The following is a 9,597-nucleotide window of genomic DNA, read 5'->3' as shown; positions in this document are numbered from 1 at the left end:
CCTTCTAGGACGCCACAGACCCAGTGAACAAGGGCCATCTCCATCTACTCCCACACTCCTAAGGCCTGGAGTCACATTGCCTCTAGGTACACTCCTGATCAGACTCCAGTTGCCCCTGTGGGGCCTCTTACCACCCAGGCCATGTTGCCTTTAGTCTCCACATGGGTAGGAGGCCTGTCTTGTCTGCCCATGCACTGAAGGGACTGGTAAAGTCAGGTGATTGGTGAGTCTACAGGGAAAAGCCTGGGCTTCTGTTTAAACACCAAGAGAGACCCTTGGGCAAGCAGAAAACCTTCTGTGTTGTAGCATCCACAGCTGCCATCTGGGGTCCAATCTGGACACGCCTGGTTCAGTGATGGAAGGATAGTGGGAGAAAGGCATTGTTCCTAACATCTTATCAGATAAATGCATACAGGGAAGACCAAGCTATCTTTAGTACACACCTACCACTTCACACTTTCTCAAGAATCAAGATCTAGGAAAAGTTTTCTAGAAAATTCTCTACTGACCATTCAAACAGGATACGTGGCTAGCTCAAACCATGGCCTTCCTATATCACACTGGAAAGAGGCTTCACTTAGCTCACAGGAGGAGTGTGTGCTAACATAGGGGGTGTGGGGCAGGGAGTGTGTGTCCCTTCAGGACTTGGTGAGTTCACCTGCTCTTCCTTCCTGTTGTTCCCAAAAGGAAGTAAAAATCTAGCTTAGAAACACTTCCTCGGAATCAGAATACCTACTCTGACAGGGTTTGTGTGGGTTTTTGTTGTTGTTACAGCTCTGTAAAGCTATGCGTCCCTATGTGAATCTTTCTTGAGTATCACTATGGGCTAGAGTTTGATTCTGCCACCCTGGGCGATCTGGGCTGCATGGGGCCTGCTGGTTAAGATGTGGAGTCACAGTTGTGGTCTCACCAGACCCAGGCTACTTCCACCAAGTTCAAGTCAGGAAGCACAGGACTAGGCCATTTGGAAACGGATGGAAAATATGTGAAACACGGCAAGAGGTGTGGATTGGGGCCTTTCATTTTGCTGTAGATTTCTACTGATATATTGATTTATAAAAGAAAAAAGTCCAAGCCAGGAATAGTGGCACACACCTTTAATCACAGTACTCAGGACACAAATAGTCTGATCTCTGAGTTCGAAGCTAGCCTGGTCTACAGACTGAGATCCAGGACAGCCAGAGCTACACACAGAGAAACCCTGTCTTGAAGGGGGGTGGAGAGTTCATCTTGGAGGAGACTAATAACCACCTGAGCTCTCTAAATGTAAATGAGTTTGTAAGTATCCCAGTGTATTGAGTTATTTTAGCTGCTTCAGTCTTCTCTGATGTGAAGACTGTTCTTCACAGGAAGTCTTCACAAATATATTAGCATGAGTGACATTTTGAGACATTAAAAAATCAGCTTGTAAAGTGCTTGCAGGCATGAGCTCTGAGTTTGCACCTCAAAGCCCAGGTAAATGGTGGTACACACTCAGAACTACAACACTGGGGAGGAAGAGAAGGCAGATTTCTGGGGCTTGCTGGCTACCCAGCCTAGCCTACTGGTTGAGCTCCAGGTCAGTGAAAAACACTGTCTCAAAACAAACCCCTACATTGGGCTGGTGGATGGCTCTGCAAAGAGCATCTTGTGACCTGAAGATGTAAGCCTGAGAGCCTGGAGTTCAATACCTGGAACCCACATGAAGGTGCAAAGAAAGAACCAACTCCACAAACTTGTTCTGACTTCCATACATAGGCTGTGGCATGCAACACCCTCTACACCTATCATACACACACCTCATACACACATACATGCACACCCACATGCACACACCTCATACACACACACTTCATACACACACAAAAAAGACACACATGCACATACAAACACACACATATGCACACAAACCTTATACACACAAATACACACATGTACACACACACATGTACACACACCTCACACACACATGCACACATACCTCACACACACATGCACACACCTCACATACATACATACACCCATACAATAATGATTAAGTACGGTTTTTTAAATTAAAAAAGTGGATAGCACCTGAAGACTAACACAGACAGGGCGGGGAGTATGACTCAGTGGTAGAGCACTTGCACAAGGCCCTAGGTTTGAACACTGAAACAGGGCCCAGGAAGAATGAAACAGTGCTGACAACATGGTAAATAATAAAAGTCATCTGCTACCATGACAAGCATCTGTGGCAGTCATTATGTATTTACTAACCTAATGACATGAATTCATTTGGTGTGGATTTCCCATCAACAGAGAAGCTGGGTCTCTTGTACACTGTGTGGTTGAAGACCTAAACCCAGCAAAGATCATCTGTGACCACTCTTGCCATGTTCTAGAGTTTCTGCCTCTAGAACTCAGCAAATGAGTGCTTATCAAATTTATAGTGCTTTGATGGGACTAAGTGTTGAAAATTATTTGCGAGTTTAGGAGTGTATGAGGGGTGTGTGCGCGCACACGCACATGTATTTGTGTGTGTGCATATGTGTGTATTTGTGTGTATGAGGTGTGTGCACGTTTGTGTATGGTGTATGTGCATGTGTATGAGGTGTGTGTGTGCATGTGTGGGTATGAGGTGTGCATGTGTGTGTCTGAGTCTATAATAGGTGTAGGAGCAAGGGCTTTCTTTGCTTGCTTGGTGGTAAAGAATGCAAAATAATCCCTTTTCTAGTAATCTTTGAAGATCAAGTGAACATGCACAGGAGTTCCTACACAAATAGTTGATGGCATTCCTAGAAAAATAGTGTGCCACACACTCTCCTCTGGGCTGTGGGGACATGGGAGGGAAAGAAAGGCTTGATAATCAGAGACAGCCTAATGACAACCTTCAGGTCTTCAGCAATGAGGAGAGGGGGTGGGGTATGAAAGTAGTCCTGAAAAGAAAATGAATGGCCTAGGTTTGAATGATATGTTCAGGCTATTAGTGTCCTGTCTCTGGATTGGATGCCTGAGCTGGCTGGAGCCCTGCAAAGAGCAGTACTGCGGACCTACTTTATCTTTTTTGTTGCTGTTGTTTTGTTTTTTTCAAGACAGAGTTTCTTTGTGTAGCCCTAACTGTCCTGGAGCTAGTTCTGTAGACCAGGCTGGCCTCAAACTCACAGAGATCCACCTGCCTCTGCCTCTTGAAATGCTGGTATTAAAGGCATGCACCACCGCTGCCAAGCTACTACTTTATTTTCTTATTTTTAAGGTTTTTCCCCCCAAATATGTGTCTGTGTATGAATACATGCATATGTGTGCAGATGCCCATGGAGACCACAGAAGATGCTGGGTCCCCAGGAGCTGAAGTCACAGGTTTTGAACCAAATTATGTGAGTGCTGGGAGCTGAACTGTATCCTCTCCAAGAGCAGCAAGTGCTCTTAATTGCTGAGCCATTTCTCCAGCACCTACCCACATTATCTTTACTTATGACTAAAAACAGCCCTGGGCTGAGGATGGAGCTCAGTTGGTTCAGCATACAAAGCCCTGAATTCATTCCCCAAGACTTCCTAAACCCAGTGTGGTATTATGTGCCTATAATCTGAGAACTCAGGGGCAGGCAGGAGAGTCAGAAGTTTAAGGTCATCCTCTGCTATATTGTGAGTTTGAAGCCAGATAAGGCTGCATAACACTCTATCTCAAAAGAAAAATAACTAAATAAAAACAGCCCAGGAGACTCAAACGAACAGATCTGCCTGCCTCCCAAGTGCTGGGATTGAAGGTGTGGGCCATCCCTACTTGACCTGCATTTATTTTAAAAGTAGAACTTGGGGACAATGGATTAAGAGCACTTGCCCAAGACCCAGGTTCTTGCACCCACATAGTGGCTCCTAACTTGGAACTCAAATTCTAGGGGCTCTGACACCACCTCCTGGCCTACACAGGCACTGCATGAACACAGTACACTTACATGCAGGCAAAACACGTAGGCACATTAAAAAAAAAAAGTGCTTGCTGCTCTCCTATAAGAGCTAGATGGTTCCCAGCTCCCACGTCCAGCAGCTCACAACTACCTGTAACTCAAACTCCAGGGGATCTTTTGGCTTCCATGGGCACCTGTACTCACATGGTATACACACACTCACACATACACAAATAAGTCTTGAAACAAACAATGTATCACTTGATCTCTGCTAATGCAGCACAACAGCTCTCATTGGTTTTGTTTCTGGGGGATGAATGATCATACATGGAGAGGATGCTTCAGTGACTTGGACTTTGAAACTGTAGGCAACATTTCTTGGTTTCTTTTCAGCTGTCTGATGTCGCCCAAGAAGTGCTCCTGGGAGCAGACTTGGATAAACTTATGACCTCTGTCTGGCCCTGGTTCCTAAAACTTTTATGGGAAGGTCACTAATAAACTAAGTGTGTAAATGCTCCGCCATCCACCATCCAGTTAAAAAGTAATGGCTACCGGTGCTTACACTGGATATTTTTTTGCAAAACATTTATTTACCTTTCCTTCTAATAAAATACACTCAGTGATACATAAAAGGCAGTGAAAATATCCACAGCCTGCTATTAAACTTGATGTCTTTACTGACAAGTTTTAATATACTGCTTTTAGATGGATCAGACATTACTTGAAAACAGGCACCCAAGGAGGACGTGACTGATATTAACGCTGAGGCACAAGCTCAGTCATTTGTCCAAGTGCAGTGTCTGTCCTGAGAGTTTCAATGTCTCCATCTGAGAGATCAGATTGCCTGTTAAAATAGCCAATATACTTCTAGCAATGAGTCACTTGTGTAAAAATGCCACCATAAAACACATTAGACTTTTGGAGGGTTTTTGTTTTGTTTTGTTTATTTAACTTTAAACTGCAGTCTGGTGAATTTAATTCATCACTTTTGCCTGGAAGTACTGCAGGGGCAGCGAAGGAGCGCCTCTTAAGTAGGCATCCAGCCTCTTCCTGGAGACAGACGCATACATAAAGAAAAAATGACCTGAGAAAAGGACTTTTTAAAAACCCTTAATCTAACTTAGGTCGACTTCCTTTCATAGGGGTCAGGGAGCGCCTTTCGATCAGCTGATAGTGTACACAGGAGTCTGGATGATCACAGTGGGACAAAAACCAGAAAGCGTCCATCTGCTTCCTCCATCTACCCCAGCCCTTCCCTTTCTCAGGGCATCAGGCTACATTTCCTAGGCTGTCTTCCTTGCCAGTATCTCCCATCTTCTGTACCTACAGTCCCTTAGTGAAAGTATTCTAATGGTAACATTAGAATGGCCCATCAATAAAATTCCTTCAGAACCAACAAATGTTTGAAAATACCTTAAGATTTAGACAGTGAGTTTTAAAGGGCTGGTGAGAGGTGAGAATGGTTCAGTGGGTAAAGGTGCTTGTAACGAAACCTAATGGCCTGAGTTAAGTTCCTGGATCCCAAGACAGTGATGGAACCAACTCCCCAGAATCCTCTGCCCACCCCATGTGTACCCATACTCAAACACTTACACTTCTTACACAGTAATAAACACAAAATGCTGGGCATATTGAACCTTTCTGAATCATTGAATTTTAAAGATGCAATAGGAATATGCTGACCCAAAGAGTTTCCCAGGAGCTTGATCCATTTGCTACTTCCCCTCTTGCAAGATGACCTACTCACAGGAGGTCCATCAAAGAAAGCACAGGCTGAGTGAGAGCAGCAGTTAGGACATCTGTTGTTAGGAGCTGTCACCGGCACGGGCCCTTACAAACCTCCAGAACTCTGAGGTCTTGCAGCGGTGTCTGATCCCTTACCTTTGAACCATTCCAAATACAGGAGGATCTACCATGATTTTGTTTTTATTTACTACATTTTATTGTGAGTGCCTTCCTGTACACATGTGCAAATAAAGTGGGATGGTTCCTCCAAGATGACTTGTGTGGCAATCAACAAGAGTGGATGCATTGCCAAGGGTGATGGGCTGGCTGTGGTAATTAGTCCTCTCTATTTAGCTCTGGGAGCCTGCCTCACATAGAGGAAGCAATTCTTAGTAGGGATACAAATACAAACACAACTGCAGCTTCAAGCTGCACAGCTCCATTCAGGCCAGGCTGCATTTTTCTTTTGAGACAGTTCTGGTTGGCCTGGAACTCGCTATGTAGATCAGATTGGCCTCGAACTCACAGAGATCCACCAAGGCAGTACTTTTTTTTCCCCCACACATGATATTGGATCCCCCCCCCCCCTCTCTCTCTCTCACACACACACACACACACACACACACACACACACACACACACGGTTACTCTGTGGCTTTGGAGGCTGTCCTGGAACTAGTTCTTGTAGACCAGGCTGGTCTTGAGCTCACAGAGATCCTCCCCCACTGCTTCCGGAGTGCTGGGATTAAAGGCATGTGCCACCATGGCTTGGCACTGGGATTATCTTGAAAAAAAAAAATTATACAATATATTCTGATCAGTTTCCCCTCTTCCAAGTCCTCCTAGAACCTCCTCCTCAAGCTCTAGACCCTTCTTTTTCTCTCTTTATAAAGCCAACAGGCAGACAAACAAAAACCAACCAAACAAACAAAAACCCAGAATAAAATATACACAAAGAGAGATGCATACATAAACACTCCAAACAAAACCCATGGGGGGGGGACAGACACCATAATATACAAGCAAAAGACTAGTAAGACAAAACAAACAAACAAACAAATAAATAAAGCAGTATGAGATATAATGTCTAAAACACCAGTGACCACCTAATCCTGGGCATAGGGCCTAACCTAAGTGTGGTTAATATATCCAGTGAGACTCCACTGGAGAAAACTAATTTTACCTTTGCAAGCTGGTGTGAGTTGGAGATAGCTTCTTGGTTAGGGTTGGGAGTTCATTCATGGCCACTTCCCCCTCTCAGCCCTGGGACTCTAGCTCAAACCTGTGCAAGGCCTGTGTGTGGAAGGCACTTCTTTTGACCAGAAGGTAACATCTGGATTTTGCTTTTTCTAATAATGCTGTGCCAGGGAATTTTCTTTCAGATTTCCATTAGAATTTGTTCTATTTTTTTCCCCAGGCTGTATCATTCTTCAAATGTAACAGTTAACCTTCATTGTCACTTTAGGTGGATTTAGAAACCCCTAGGAGACATACCTTTTTGACATGCTATAAGGCTTTTCCAGATCAGGTTCCTGTGAGGGAAGACCCATCCTGAATGAGGGCAGCAGGCATCCTGGCATGGCCTAGGTACTGAACCCCACACTAAAGGACCAGGCAGAAAGTGTGTGTGTGTGCGCACACACGCGGCATGGTTGGGGGGCACAGGGCGGGGATGGCACTGGCTCCCTTTTCTCTGCTCCCGGGCCAGTGCCATGGACCAAGCTGCTGCTGCTTTCACCACTATCGTCCCCTCCATGTTGCCCAGTCTCCCTTCTTTAGGCCTGAGCCAAGGAAATCTTTCTTTCCTTTGGTCACAATAATGATAAAATTAACTAATACAATCAGACAACTAAAGAAAATCAATGAACAGTGCCTTCCTCCTAGACCCCCAGGACACATCTAAGAGTTCAAGGGAGCTACTTTCATCAGTTTGGGTATCTATCAACACATGATCACTAACAGATGGGAAATATCTTTTCATTTCCCACATAAATGACGGGGCTCTGCTTTTGGTGCTGAGTAGTGGTGGTCAGGCTTTGCAAATATTAAGCATATGCTCTTCCAGTAAGTGGTACCCCAGCCCATAAGTGATTTTAATTAATTGCTTTTGGAGAAGGATGAACAATACACAAAGCAAGTTGGCTGGTGTGAATTTCCAACTCCCATGGCAGCTTCCAACCTGCGTGAGTATAGCACAAACGCATGGCTGCCCTTCCTCCTCCACAGCACTCTGCGCTTGAGTTTAAGAGAGTTCCACTGAGGCAGCGGTTGACAGTACATGCTGCTCTTACTGGAGTTTGGCTCTTAGCACCCATGTCAGGCAGCTCACAACTGCCTGCTGACTGCAGCACCATAGGCATCTATACTCACATACATACCCACCCCGACCAACAAACACATACATACAACTAAAAACTAGTAAAAATCGAGGCATGGTAGCACACGCCTCTAATCCTAGCACTCTGGAAGCAGAGGCAGGTGGATCTCTGAGATTGAGGCAAGTTTCAGGCCTGTCAGAGCCAAGGGGTGAGGTCACCTCAAAAGCCAATAAACAAAAACAAATCTTCAAATATTTACACTGAAATCACTAGTGCCTATAAAAAAAATTGTGTGTGTGTGTGTGTGTGTGTGTGTGTGTGTGTGTGTGTGTGTGTGCTGGTACATGTATGCTATGTAATACATAATATGTGGACTCAGAAGGCAACCTCAGGTTCTTGCCTTTGAGTCAGGGTCTCCTGTTTTTTTCCCATTGGGAATGACAAGCTAATTGGCTCATAGAGAGTGCATCAAAGGATACTCCCCATCTCCACCAATCTTCCTGTAGAAGCACTGGGGTCACGGGCACCCACTATTGCATCCCATTTAACATGGGTCCCGAGGCCTTGAACTCAGGCCCTCAAACTTGCAGGCAAGCGCTAAACCCACTGAGCCATCTCTCCAGCCTCATCTGACTTTCTGCTACTTGTGCTGAGGATACATGCAGGTCCCAGCGCTTGCTAGGCAGGTACACTTCCTCCATCCCACTACTTGGACAAATGATGAATTTAGGATTAAAACTCAAAATTGGAAGACAGTACTTTTTGGAAAAAGAAAAAATGAAAACAAAACAGTCTTTTAAGTAAGTAAGATTCAGGATCAACTTAAACGGGAAGCTCTAAGTAATGAGTAATACACTTACCTCCAAGTGGCAAATTGTGACAAGGATGCATGAGGGGATTAAAACATTACAGAGTAGGGCTGAGTGTGGTGGCTCACGATTGTATTCAGAGACAGGCAAAACTATGACTCCAAGGCCAGTCTGGTCTTCATAGCCTGGGCTACAGGTGAGATCCCGCTTCAAAATATGAAACAAAACAAACGTGGTAGATAGTGTTTAAAATCTTACCAACAGGGAAATCAGTCTGGCAAAGCGGCTCTTCCACAGCCATCAAGTTGGAGGTGACACAAGGAGCTGGCTTTAAACAGTCTCCAGCACTCGGGAGGCAGAGGCAGACGATCTCTGAGTTCCAGACCAGCCTGGTCTACAAAAACTAGTTCCAGGATAGCCTTCAAAACCCTGTCTTGAAAATACAAAACAAAACAAAACAAAAAACAAACAAAAAAAACCCCACCAAACAAACAAAACCCCCAAAACACAGCTGGGCCTGGTGGTGGACACTTCAATGAGGTTTGGGGCAGGAGGGCTGTGAATTCAGTGCCAGCCTGGGCTGCATAGGAAGGCCCCCAAACAAAACAGAGCAAGAATACACCACAACCAATAAACTGGTTACAACTTATGACCTGTCATTCTAGGCAAGGCGCAGAGATACACACCTGTAATGCAAGCACTCAGGATGCAGAGGCTTGAGGGCTGATACAAGTTCAAGGCCAACTTGGTCTACACTAAGTTCCAGGCCAGCTATGGTCTCAAAAACAAGCATCAAAAACCCGAGTAAACAAAGCAATTGCAGGAGGCTCTGATGTTTGTTTGGCTTTCAGACAACTTAATGTTTCTGTTCACTGTATACTG

This window comes from Phodopus roborovskii, unplaced genomic scaffold (assembly GCF_943737965.1).
Source record: "Phodopus roborovskii unplaced genomic scaffold, PHOROB, whole genome shotgun sequence".
Taxonomy (NCBI): domain Eukaryota; kingdom Metazoa; phylum Chordata; class Mammalia; order Rodentia; family Cricetidae; genus Phodopus; species Phodopus roborovskii.
Note: the sequence above shows the minus strand (reverse complement) of the source record.